Consider the following 14,745-nt stretch of genomic DNA (forward strand, 5'->3'; position numbering starts at 1 on the left):
CCCAGCCTGGCCAGCCTCCCCTGCTGCCTGAGGGCTGCGCATGCCCCATGGGCCTCATTGCCCTCATGAATCGCCATGGTCTGGCCGTACCATCCCAGGAAGTGGCCATCCTGATCACCATGGCTCACTCCCCGGTGCAGTTGGGCCTGCCCAGCAAGCATGTAGGCAGGAGCTGGGCCTCTGAGGGGAAGGAGGAGGCATGCCGGGCCAGGGCAGAAGTGGGGAACTTGGCGGTGTAAACACAGCCCAACCCCACCTTGTGCCGGCATTCCCAAACCCCTGGGTGCCCCTGCCCAGCACTGTGCTCTCGGGCCTGGGGTGGGGGTGAGGGACCTGGAGCACTGTTCTGAAGGCAGACCTTGCTGGCTTGGAATCAGAGTGGTCAATCAGGGAGGGATGTGGGGTGCAAAATTCCACCTCTCTCTCTTCATTTCTCCCTCTCTCTCTCTCTCTCTCTCTCTTTCTCTCTCTCTCTCTCTCTCTTTCTTTCTTTCTTTCTTTCCCTGTTTCTTCCATCCTTCTTTCTTTTTTGTATATAGTCTGTGTCTGGTTTTGGTATCAGAGTAATAGTGCTGTCCTCATAGAATATATTGGAACGTATTACCTCCTTTAACCTTCTGGAAAACTCTGTGAAATTGGTGTTATTTCACCAATGAAACCATCTGGGTCCAGATTTGTTTTGGTTTGGTGTATTGTTGTTTTTTATTACAAATTTGCTCAGGTATCTTGAACATATGCAATACAGTTATAATAAAGATTTTAATGTTCTTTTTCTATCATGTATCATATATGAGTTACTTTCAATTGACTGTTTTTTCTCCTCTTTAGGGATTGTATTTTTCCTCATTGCATGCATCTTTGACTGGCTGCCAGATATTATGAATTATACTATGTGATTATTTTTTTATTCCTGTAAATAAATGCCTTCATCTTCTAGAGCATGACTAAGTTGCTTATAAACCGCTTGACCTTTTGGATCTGACAGCAAGCTTTGCTAGGTAGGACCAATAAACTGCATTTATTCTAGGGTTAATTCTCCCTACTGCTAAAGCAAGATCCTTCTAAGTACCTGATGCTCTGGGAATTACGATTTTTTTCTCTCTGCCTGGCGAGCATAGGCACTATTTCTGGCCCTGTGTGAACTTCAGGCGCTGCTGCCTCTAATATTTTCAGATGGTTTTTGTCCTGATCTCAGGTGGGTTTCTCAGATGCATGAACAACACTCAGTTGGGAACTTTAGGAACATTCCCCTTGGATCACCAGAGTTTTCTTGTTCAGCTCACTTCTTTTCTCCCCTGCAAACTCCAGTATTCTGGCTTTTCCTGGACTTCCAGCTCCATCTATTCAACTCAAGGAGGCCACTAGGCTTTGCCTAGATTCCTTTTCCCCACCCTGCACCCTGGAAAGTAACTGCAAGCACTGAGCTGGGCCATTCAGAGGACTCCCCTCACTTGTTTTCAGTCCCTCAGGGATCACTGCCTTTCATTGGCTGATGTCCAATGTCTTGAGTGACATTTTTATCATATTTTCATATTTTGTCTGGTGTTTTAGTTGCTTTAGGATATGTCTTATTTTTGTTACTCGATCCTTAGCAAAAGTAGACATCCTATTAACATTTTATCTATTGGTTCTCATATCTATTAATTTTGCTGCATTAATTAGTTATTTCATTGGAGTTTTGTGATTTTTTTAAAAACGGTCTATTTTTTTTATTTACTAGGTAGCATCTACTAGTATCTGTAAAGAAGAGCTTTCTGCCCTCATCTGGAGATGAGCCTCCCTTCCTTCTATAAAGGCAGAGTTACTATCTAACTCTCTCCTTTCAGAATGAAGAGTTGTTATTGATAGTCACCCCCCAAGAGTGGCAAGTGATCTCATCTTTTTTCTGTTTAATTTTGAGCCTCATTATGGACTGATATTTTTATTTATTGTGTTACAATCATTTTATAGTCATTGCTTCTGATGCTCAATTTGTCCCAAGTTTAACCAATGGGAGCTTCTTCATTCTGGCTTCTGAGTCCTTTGAAAACATTCCCATTAGACTCAGTACTTTCTTGCTTTGGGGCAAACATATCTTAGCCTCCCCATGTACTTTCCATGCTTCAGACCTAAAATTGCTCATTTCTCCAAGAAGTCCTGGTTCCCTTTGGTAGAAAACTTTTAGAAATCAACATCTGGGCTCTAGTGGAAGTCCATGTTATGGGGTTGTCAATGGGAAAATGTTTTATATGCCATTGACTGGCAACTACAGTAATGATACTGCAGCCTTTTGTGCACAATCATATCCCATGGTGGCAAATGGTTTAGTAAAATGATATTTTAATAGCATACTTAGGCATTATTTTTTAATAAATTAAAAAATAAAAATGATCATTTTGGAGATGATTTACAGAACCCTTTAAAGGTTCTTCTGAGACCCCCAAGAGATGCCTGGGTTTGTGGTTAGGAATTGCCTGTAGGTGAGGGCAGTTGTTCTTACCTGCTGCACACTGATATCCCTTGGGAGCTTTAAAAACATACTGATACAGCCTGGCCAGCATGGCTCAGTAGTTGAGCATTAACTTATAAACTGGGAGATCGTGGGTCACATGCCTGAGTTGTGGGCTCGATACCCAGTGTGGGGCGTACAGGAGGCAGCCATGCCTGAGATGTGGGCTCAATACCCAGTGTGGGGCGTACAGGAGGCAGCCGATCGATGATTCTCTCTCATCGTTGATGTTTCTATCTCTCTCCCTCTCCCTTCTTCTCTGAAATCCATTTTAAAAAATATTTTAAAAAAACATACTGATATAAAAGTCCTACCTCAGAACATATCAAATCAGAATGTTCAGGGATATATCTCAGCATTATTATCTTTGTTCATTGTTTTGTTTAAATCTCCCCAGGTGATTCTAATGTGCTGTTAGGATTGAAAACCACTCTTTTAGCATCTTGATGCCTTTAAAAATGCAAGCTCCTGCTGAGAATAGTAACACCTAAATTGTACAATCGCTTGCATTTACATCTCCCTGATGTCATGGAAAGAGAAATAGCCAGGACACGTCGGTGTCTGAGCCATTGTTGAAAAAATTGGAAGAAAAGTAAAAAGGCAGGCAACGTGTACAGACTGAACTGCTTTTTTTGCTTGGAGCAAATCCAGTGACCGAGTCCTCTAAATTGTTTACTAAAGAAGCAATAAAACCTTATGAGGAAATATTTGTTTGAGCTGTTGGCCAACTGACAGAATTAATGCACTGTTTGGATAATTTCAGCATTGATGTCCCTTATCCCTGTCACCGTGTCCCCAAGTTTGCCAACTGCCATCACTGCTGTTTTGAAATAACTTGGAGCTGGAACTCAAGGCAGTTGCTTCACTGTCCTTCTATTCTGTTGCATAAAATAATTTTCAAATCAATCATGTCATTGTTTGTCTAGATATAATGGCCTGAAATCTGAAACTACAGAATTGGTGCTGTGGTGAGAACTGCCGGTGTAGTGAGAAATGGCTTTCTCATTTAATCTGTCAAACTTCCAAGGACTCTTCTGTTCTCCAAACAAAGTTGCAGCCACATCTCAATATTTCAGAATTCAATTATAATTGATTGAAAATATTTTAAGAGCCTGTTGTCTAAAGATGTCCTAGAAGGTTTTGTCCTTCCAACATTTTAATATATATAGTTTCAAACATATAGAAAAATTGAAAAAATGAGCAGAATGAAGGAGCATCTACTAGTACACATCCCCCACTAAGATTTAATCATTCACAGGATTTTGCCACATGTATTAGTTTGCTCAGGGCTGTTATAAAAAAGTAGCATAGACTGGGTGGCTTAAACAACAGAAATTTATTTTCTCAGTTTTGGAGGCTGGAACTTCAAGATCAAGGTGTGTGCCGGGTTGGTTTCTTCTGAGGCCTCACTCCTGTATGCAATAATAATAATAGACAAAAAGGACATTTATAATTATTTAAGTGATTTATTTTTTTGTTTCTAGTCAATTTATGATTTCATGTGGCTTTCTTCTTCTCTTTGCTTTTTGTTGTATTTTAGTTTCTTTTATGTTGAGTATACACTGCTTTTTAAAAATATATTTTTTTATCGATGTCAGAGAGGAAGGGAGAGAGAGAGAGAAGCATCAATGATGAGAGAGAATCATTGAGTTGGCTGCTTCCTGCATACTCCCTACTAGGGATCGTGCATGTACCCTGGCTGTGAATCAAACCCTGACCTCCTGATTGATAGGTCAGTGCTCAATCATTGAGCCACATCGGCCAGGCTATACTACTTGTATAGTTAGAAACAAAATAGCAAATGAAGTTAATAAGAACATTTAAAGGTTGAAAAAAGAAAGTATGGTGTCCTTATAACCTTTTTTCAATGTATTTTACATAATATTTCAAAATTAGATTGAATTTTATATTGTACTAGAGGCCCGGTGCATGAAATTCTGGCACGAGTTGGGTCCCTAGGCCTGGCCAGCGATCAGGGACTTCCTTCCAGCTGCCAGCTGAGGGGCAGGACCAGGGAAGGTTGGCTGACTGTGGGAGGTTGGCTGTGGGAGTGCACTGACCATCAGGGGGCAGCTCCTGCATTGAGTGTCTGCTGTCTGGTGGTCAGTGTGTGTCATAGTGACTTGTTGTTCCAGTTGCTTAGGCTTTTATACATATAGATTATATAAACTTCCAAAAAGTACATAAAAGTAGAACTATCACAAACCAAGATTCATCACAGAACTTGAGCAGCCACCATCAATTTGCTTTCTTTCTCTCTCTTTCTCTCTAATATTTTTAAAGCAAAATCCAGATATCACATTATTTTAGTCCTAAATGTTGTAGCATAAATCTCAAAAAAGGAAGGCACATTTTCTTGCCTAACTGCATTTCATGGTCACACATAGTAAAACTAACAATAATTCCTAATACCATCTAATACCCAGGCCATAATCAAATTTTCCTTATTTGCTAAAAAACATCTTTTTAAAAATTGGTTTGTACATATCAATATCCAAATAAGGTTCAGTCATATTTGGCTGTTTATAATCTTATCTCTCTCTTAACTCTTATCTGTAAATCTCTCCCCACTTCTATTTGTTTTTCTGGGTCATTGACTTCTTGAGAACCCTGCTCAAATGTCCTATGGAATTGCCCACATTGTGGATTTGGCTGAACACGTTAAAAACAAAACAAAACAAAACAAAAAAATATTGCACCCACTGGTGTGGCTCAGTGATTGAACATCGGTCCATGCACCAAGAGTCACCCATTCGATTCCCAGTCAGCGCACATGCCCAATTGTGGGCTCAATCCCCAGTAGGGTGCATGCAGGAGGCAGCCTATGGATGTTGATATTTCTCTTTCATTGATGTTTCTATCTTTCGCTCCCTCTCCCTTCCTCTTTCTCTAAAATCAATAAACCATATTTTTTTAAGAAAAGCATTGCAGTTGTGATCTGTAATATTGGCCTGCCTAAATATGAAACCCCTACCAATGGGGGTTTTGATCACTATGAACAAAAATCCAATACTGAGATTTAAGAAAGACATTGCTTTAATGAACAGCACACTAGACAAATATAATAAATTTCATTCCCTTTGCTGAATAAGTGTTGATTTGGGTTGGAAAAGAAATTAAGCCTACAAAGTATTTAGCCTTTTAAAGAGCATTTGAAATAGCACTTTAAGGATTGAACTAAGAAAAATATTCTCCACTGTGTTCCTCATAAGTGAATCCCATAGCATGAAGGGAAAACTGGCTATAGAGAAATCAGCAGAGAATAAAAGCAGTCTTTGAAATTTGAAAATATGCATTTTTTAGTCTATTTTCATTTATGTTATATGGTTGGATTGACAGAAGAAAAAAATATAGGACATCCCAGCTAAATTCAAATTTCAGATAAAGAAAGAGTAAGTTTTCTAGTATGGATGCTTCCCATGCAATATTTGGGACATACTTATACTAAAAATTCATTTGTTGTTTACCTGAAATTCACATTTAACTGGGCATCCTGTATTTTCACTTGCTAAATCTGGCAACCTGTGAACACATTCTTTACTCCCATAGGGTGGGGAGGAATCAAGGGGGAGCTATAATACTGGAGAAGAGTATCATATGAGGTAGTGGAATGATACTATGGGAAAGATGAATCTCACAACTAAACTTAGAGAGGAGCCATCCTATTTTTTGCACAAAAGTGAGTACCATAAAAGTATAAGTAGTGTGAGGACATTTTATTTTTTCCAGAAAATACAATTCTGAATCTTCTGACATTCAAATGAGTATTCTTAAAAAAGAAAAAAAAAACCCACACTCAAATTCTACCCCTTTAAGGATGAAAGTCAACAATGATGGTCATTGACCTGGAAAATTCTAAGTAATGCTTTAATATGACTCCTCCGTCATCAGATATGAGTTAATTATTTCAAGGCCAATGGAGTGTGCATTTGGGTCTGAAGATTCTGGTATCTCTTAAATAGTACAGATTGATACCATTAGTTTGTGAACCATGAAATTGGTAGCTCCTCTCTGATATTTTTGATCTAGCATTTAAATCTGACTTCACTCTTTCAATTCATGCATGAATACTTCCATGATTAAAAAAAAGAGAAAGTCCCTGGGGATGGGGGATGGGATGGGGAGGGGAACCACAGAAGAATAAATGCCATTCAGAAAAGTACATGAAGCCAGTGAAAACTGCGGAGATGAGAGGAGATGAGAGCAGGGCAAGTTGGGGTTCCTTGGAACCCACACCTGGTCATGAGGCCAGAGAGTCATCAGAGCCAAGATCAGAGAGCCACTCCAGCAAACATATGGCCACAAATTGAATTATCTTTTCAATGCAAAAATAAAATATTCCTGGAGTCAATTAGAGTTGGACCAAGCCCTGACTCTTATAATTGAATATGGGAAATGATTTGGAGCTGCAATTTATGTTGACAAAGAAACAGAACATGGGATGCAGGCTCTTTTATTTAAAATAAAGTTCTTTTGCATTTAATTCAAGTGCATATACAAACTTTTAGTCTTGATATAGCAGGTCCTCCTAAGTCCAGGAAATGTCAAAAATGGTCTGTTAAGAGTAATTTTTGTAAGTTAAAACTTAGGGAATATCCATTTTCATATTACTGCCTAAGGGATTATTATCCAGTGCTTCTCTGGTTTAGAGTTTAAAAGTGACTTATTTTCTAGACCACTGCAAGCGAGGTGGGACATTCTGTCAAATCATCTGATTACTGACAGATTGTTGATGTTGAAAAGGCTTTGACATAACTGAGGCTAGTATTCATAAAAAGATTTGGGTGCCTAGGTACACTTGTTATCTTCCTACCGCAGAAGCCCATTTTTTTGTTTATTTGTTTGGTTTGGGTTTTTTATATTGTCTAAAGTTTTACATATGTCTGAAAATATTTTTTATTGATTTTAGAGAGGAAGGGAGAGAGATGGAAACATCAGAGATAAGAGATAATCATTGATTTGCTGTCTCCTGCAGGCCCCCCAGTTGGGATCGAGCCCGCAACTCAGGCATGTGCCCTGCCTGGGAATCGAACCGTGACCTCCTCGTTCCTAGGTCGATGCTCAACCACTGAGCCAGGCTGGTCAGGCAGAAGCCCATTTCTTATGTCTGAGGTAGGGTATTTATTTATCTGAGTTTGTCTCTTTATGTCTAGCAGAGAGCTTTAGAAATTGCCTCAGTCCTTCCTGGCCAAAGGCATAGCATGCTGAGGATAGACCCATTCCCAGAAGTTACTTTTGGTTTGGGGGTGCCCTTCTGCAAAGGCTTATTGTACCCAAGTGGACCATCATACTGTCTGCCTTGGTACAATTAGCCATGGGAGTGTCACATGACTCCCTGCCAACTTGTCATGTACTAAGCAGAGATCTCTTATGTACAAACACAAGCAGAATTTCTTTGTTGGAAATGGCCTTCTGTTAGAGCCAGAACTGTGTCAACAGTAACCTTGGTACCAGAAACATTGCAATAGAAACCAGTGTAGGGACTGGGAGAAGAAGGGAGACAGAGAGGAACCCAACCAAATACAAAAGGGGTACAAAATGTCTGGAGGATTTAGAGGGAAACAGAATAAAAGCAGAAGTAATATAAAATGAACCATTTACTGACAAGAAATAATCCAAGTTCAGTACCATTCTTGCAAGCATGCTGGAAAGTAGCCTACCCAGGACCAGGAATCTGCCCTCCAGTTCTAAGGAGCCAATGCTCTCCTTGTGCACTGTGGCCATTTCTTTGCTGTATCATCTCCCGTTCCTATGAATTTTATTATCATTGGCTTAACCTTATAAAAGCAATAAAAAAGCAAGTTATTAAGCTGAGCTTGGTAAAGCAAAAGGTTGTATCAAGATGACATTTTAAACACTAGTCCAAGTTTTTCTTTAAATTGCACAGTTAAGATCACAGAAGAATATGGGGAATGGGCCAAAACAGTAAGATCAGAGTTATTTCCTCAACCCCCCCCCCCAAATTGGCAATATCATGGACCACTGCCTTGCCATGAGGTGGAGAAATCTTTCCCATCTTTTGGAGAAGTTCTTTTTGAGTCCTTGGAAAGTGTATTTGGATTTCTTTATTTTACTTTCATTGTACTTCTCTCCCTTATTAACATAGTTCGTGCAGCATGAGGCCTGAGCCTCTTCTCTTTAGCTGGTAATATTTTGAGTGGAGGCAAACCATTGTTTTAGGTTTTTCAAAGTTCACCCATGATCTGTGTGCTTTCCTATTACAGAGGAGTTGAGTAGCATATTCCAAAAGTTTCTTTGGAAGGATGTTAGTTTTATTTTTCCTATGACAAGAAGCAGATTTGTAGTTCATACCAGTCTTAGGCAATTAGGTTTATTTATGTCCATTTGTATTATAAACACGAATCATTTCAAAGTAATTCAGCATCTTTTATTTAGGCTGGCTTTTGAGGTCCTTAATAGTAACTAAAAGTCAGCCAACTGATCTGAGACCCAGCTGCCAAAAATCATATTTGAAAGTAGTGTTTTCTTGCTTGCTTCTCTGTGAAAACTTGGGGATGTCTCTTTCTGCAGAACATTTCTCAGGAGTCATTTTAAAGCTATGTTAAGATCATTCAGCCGAAGGTCAAAACTGAAAGTGTACAAGACTTCTTAATTCACTTGGTCTGAGGTGAAGGATGCATCCTACAAGCAAGGTTCATATCCTACCCAGTTAAACCGAAGATGGCAGGAGACCAGTACTCCATTGAGACCTGAAAAGTATGTGTTCTTTCATTTAAATAAATGAATAAATAAATACTTCGCTTAACAAATAAAATAATATTAACTAGACAGCTTTTTATATTTTTGTAAATACATTGAACTACGGAGAAAGAAATAAAAGGGCTTTTAATAAGGCAAAATATGCTTTATGACTATACCAGAGGCCTGATTCATAAGATTCATGCCCTGGGGGCTGGGAGCGGGGAGGGGCTCAGCCCAGTCTGCACTCTCTCGCAGTCCAGAAGCCCTCGGGGGATGTCCAATTGGCAGCTTAGGGTCACCACTGCTTCTGGCTGAGCGGTGCTCCTGCGTTGAGTGATTGCCCCCTGGTGGTCAGTGTGCATCATGGGGACCGGTCATTCTGACATTTGGTCAGTTTGCATATTAGCCTTTTATTATATAGGATTATTGAAATTGAGAAATTTAGTTTGCAGACTTTATGGTATAAAATGTAGTATATTTTCCCTGGTCGGTATGGCTCAGTTGGTTGAGTGTGGTCCCGTTCACTGAGAGGTCACCAATAATTCCCAGTCAGGGGTTGCAGGCTCAAGTAGAGGGAGTGAAGGAGGCAGCTGATCAATGTTTCTCTCACTCCTCCTTTCCTCTCTCTCTAAAATCAATAAAAACATGTTTGCTTTTAAATTCAAAAATAATGAGGAAAAAATAAAATGTATACATTTATCTGAATTGAAAATATTTCTCTACTTTCAAAGTTATATCTTGTTTCCATTTGTCAGAACACTGTTAAAATTTGGGTATTTCCCCAATGTTCTAGAATATGACTCTGGCCCTCTGAGACCACTGCTCTGAACTCAGGGGCATCCTTCCTTTTTCATGAAGGATAATACATATTTGTAGCTTAGAAGTTTCATCAGCCAGTTTCCTGCCTGTAGAATTTGGGGAGTGTGACAGCCTTCTTTCATTTTGCCCCTGTCAATCACATTGGCAGTGTTTCTGATGGTATGACACTCTCATCAACATTGCAGTTCTCTTTCATTTGTCACAGAGATTCACTTCATTAGGCAAGAGGTTCCTCCACATATCCTTCGTGGATAGTCCAAAACCTATTCCTGCTCTTCTGGTGAGATGGCCAAGGAGATCCCTGAGTCATATGCCTAATATCTTCAAAGAGCCTTCTGTGTAATTGAATACACTGATCTTTTGATTTTTCCCAGGCACTAGCAAAAGATTGTTTACTTTTCTCAAATTATGAATGATGAAATTGAAACTTGGAGATGCTATTAACTTGCCTAAATCTCTCTTAATCCATTGTAGCCACACTGTTGCCTTTCCTATTCCTCTAAGAACAGGGCCTTACTCATCTCAAGGTTGTTGCTGTTCCCTTTGCCTAGAATTCTCTTCCTCCAGGTATTCTTTAAACTGAAGGGTTCCCCAGGATGTGGATTTAGTACATTTAGTACTAAAACTGGAGAAGTCCAGGCAAACTGGACAAGTTGGTTACCCAGCTAGAATATACGCTCTACAAAGGCAGGAGCCCTGGCTGTTTATTGGTGTTTCTACAGTCCCTAGAAGAGAGCCTGGCATGTGGTAGGTACTCAGTAAATATTTGTTACATGAATAAATTCACGTTATGCGAAGTCCATTCTAGCAATGGAAGACAGTGGGGACGACCATACAGTTTCCAGAGGCAGCATCTAGTATCAGCGCTGATGGTGTTTGGAGGTATCAGATAGATACACCAGGGTCTAGTGGTGGTGCGATGGTTCATTTTATGTGTCAACTTGGCTCAGCTAAGGGATGCCCATGGTTGGTAAAATATAATTCCTGGTTGTGTCTTTGAGGGTGTTTCCTGAAGAAATTAACATTTAAATCACAAACGGAAACACAAAGTTGGGGGGCAGGGCATGTGTAAAACAACATCTGAGATCTATGTGACAATATCATATATATAGTTTTAACACATACGAAATTTGGTTCCCCGGAGTAGCAGACAGACAGAATGGGGGTGGAAATGTGTGAAGAGAGAATATTAAGAGCATTCCAAAATGATGACTGATATTAACTCACAGATCTTACACTCAACTAACCCAAAGTAGGACAAATTGAAAGAAATCTACACATAGGCACATCAGTGATTAAGCAAAGACAAAGACATATTGAGTGGCTACAATACAAGTAATGAATGGCATCGCCAGAAACAATAGAGATCAGGATGTTCGGCAGCACCCATGGCCTCTAATTGATAAAGGTCGGGAGCACCCCTCTGCTGGTTGTGATAACCAAAATCATCTCCAGACATTGGCAAAAATCCTGTGGGGGACGCAGAAACTTCACCCTTCTAAGTTCTTTGGCTGGTCTAATCATTAAATCTGCATAAGATAGATTTGATTAATAAGAGAAACTAACCAAGTTTAATTATAAACACACAGATAGCTAGGATGGAAAATCAGTAAAACTTAGCAATGCCCAATGCGTATGCACAGCTATTTTAATGGAAAGTTATTATTATTTTTTTTTTACAAAATTCTTTACAAAGCATTACTCTTCTACTACATCTTTAGCAATCACAGGAGCTTGGAAACTCAAGTTAATTATGCTGGTGTGAAACTGGTTATCATGTTTCCAGTCAACTTTATATCAGAACAATTAATTACGGAGTTAATTTCTCTACTATGAATAAGCTCGAGTCATATTCCATATCATCAGATTATAATTTGGAAAATTTATTGTTTCCATAAAGACCCTTCACAAGAATGAAGTTGGTGAACGAAAGACTAAATATTTGAAAACGATGTAGTATCCAAAGCACTTTAAAATAGATGAAGCACATTAAAATGGGTGGAGCTCCTGAGAATCTTGTGTAAGGCATGCTAAACCTCAGTGTTACAGTTCCCATGAAAGAAAAACAGATTGCAACACCTCATTTGGAAACTCTTACATATCTGCTTTCATCACTTTTGCATTTTAAATAAGAGCTACTCTCTTGCCCAGATTTAGTTAAAGGTATTAATCATTACTTAGTTCAATAGTTCTTAGAAGTTCCTTCTGAATATATTTTCTACCAATTAAAACATTTTCTCCCTTTTAAAAGCACAAATCAATATATGCTTTCTTAAGACCTGTTATTTCTGTTCTTGTGGTTCACCTAATGTATTTATTATGGACAGGAGTACATTATGTTTTTTAAAAATGTAGAGACTTTCATTTTGTAGTTAAAGGAAGTCTCACTGTAATTGTTTGCATGCCTGTGTCTCCTCCTCCCTCCCAACACATATCATCATCATCATCATCATCATCATCATCATCATCTTTGTAAACCTTGGGCTATGCCCTAATAGATGCTCAATAAATATTTGTTGAATTGAAGATAAAATGCCCTTGCCAACTGTGAGAGACACCATCTGTTGTCTGCTCGATATCCATTCTTGCCTCTGACCCTCCTGTGAAGACAACCTTGATTTGTTCAAGTGGTGACAAGGCTCTCTACCCCAAAGCCAGGGAGTGAATGTGGTTGGTCTAAGCCAGTGCTAGTAACCTCATTCCCCTAGGCCAGTGGTTGCAAACTCATTAGCCAACAGAGCCAAATATCAACAGTACAACGATTGAAATTTCTTTTGAGAGCCAAATTTTTTAAACAAACTATATAGGTAGGTGCATTGTTATTAACTTAATTAGGGTACTCCTAAGGCTTAGGAAATGCCACACTCAAGGGGCCAAAGAGCCGCATGTGGCTTACGAGCCGCAGTTTGCCGACCATGGCCTAGGCCATTATTCCTCTGAGGTGGCAATGTAATCCAGGTCTGGCCATGGAGATGTAGTGAGTCAGTCTTCTTAGCGGGGCTTTTAGAAGATATTTTGCCTCCCCAATAAAAAAGACCTGCTTCAGCCGGCGAAGCCCTTTGCCATCACTTTTTTCCTCACTAGAGAGTGTGTGCTGCCAGGAGGTGCAGCAGCTCTCTTGCAATCATGATACATGAGGACAAAAAGACAGCAAATCAAAACAGGCAGAGATTCAGAAAATAGAAAAGATATACGCCAGCATCCTTGAGCAGCTACACTAGCTCTGAGAGAAAAATTGCTTGTGCTACTCAGTACTTGGTAGTAGTGGTTGAGTATTCCACTACTTGCAGCCAAAAGCACTCCTTGCCAATACCACCTTTAAATGTGCATAATTAACGGAGTTATAAGTGCTTTGCTCTAGGGAAGGGAATTTCTGGCTTTTCCTATGCTCTCATTTTCTATATTCTATTAGTTGCTGACTTTGTTGACTTTCCTTTCATAATACGTCTTACTCAAGTTCCTTTCTGTATTAGTTTTCTGTTATTGCATAAAAATTACCACAAACTTAGCACAAAACAGCACAAAAAATGATTTAATCTCATTTTGTTTTGTACAATAACATGCTGTATAGGCTTGTAGCCCAGGAGCAATAGGAACTGACTCACAGTTCCCGTGGGTCAGGAGTCTGGGGACGGCTGAACTAAGTTCTCTGCTTAGGGTTTCACAAGGTTGAAATCAAGATGTCAACTGAGCTGCCTTTCTTTCTGGACCTCAGGGGCCTCTTTTAAGCTCCTGTGGTTGTAGCAGAATTCTGTTCCTTGTAGTTGTAGGGCTGAGAAGCCCATTTCTGGGTTGATCATAAGCCATGGGCTGCTTTCAGCTCCCAGGGCCACTCACATTCCTTGCCTTCTTCATCTTCAAGTCAGCTTTGGAGAACTTCTCACACATCAAATCCCTCTCCTGCTTCAAGTACCTGATCTCCTCTGTCTCTCTCCTCTAGAGCCTGAGTTAAAGGGTTCATGTGCTTAGGTCAGGCCCACCGGGATAAGCTCCCTCTCTTAAAGTCAACTGATTTGTGACCTTAATGACATCTGCCAAATCCCTTCGCATCGGTACTCAGATTAGCATTTGATTGAACACAGCCATGCACTGCATAACGACATTTATGTCAACAATGAAATGAACACACCATGGTGGTGCCATGAGATCATAATGGAGCTGAAAAATTCCTCTCACCTAGCAATGTGGGAGCTGTCATATTATCATATCTCAAAGCATTGCTCACGTGTTTGTGGTGATGCTGGTGTAAACAGACCTACTGCTCTGCCATCCTATAAAAATATATACATACATTGGTGTACAATACATAATGCTTGATGAAGGAAACCTATATTACTGGTTTATGTACTTATTATATTACTAGTGGCCCGGTGCACGAAATTCTTGCACGGGGGGTGGTGGGGGATGGTTCCCTCAGCCCAGCCTGCACCCTCTCTAATCGGGGAACCCTTGGGGGATGTCTGACTGCTGGTTTGGGTTCGATACCTGCGATCCCCCTAACTGGCAGCCGGATATCCCTCTTGCAATCTGGGATCACTGGCTCCTAACTGCTCACCTGCCTGCCTGCTTGATCACCCTAACCTCTCTACCTGTCTGCCTGATCACCCTAACTGCTCTCCCTTGCTGCCCTGATCCCCCTAACTGCTCTCACTTGCTGGCCTGACTGCCTCTAATTGCTCTCCCCTGCTGATCTGATCCCCCTAACTGCTCTCCCCTGCCGGCCTGGTCACCCCTAC

The sequence above is a fragment of the Myotis davidii genome, unplaced genomic scaffold (assembly GCF_000327345.1).
Source record: "Myotis davidii unplaced genomic scaffold, ASM32734v1 scaffold575, whole genome shotgun sequence".
In the NCBI taxonomy this organism is placed as follows: domain Eukaryota; kingdom Metazoa; phylum Chordata; class Mammalia; order Chiroptera; family Vespertilionidae; genus Myotis; species Myotis davidii.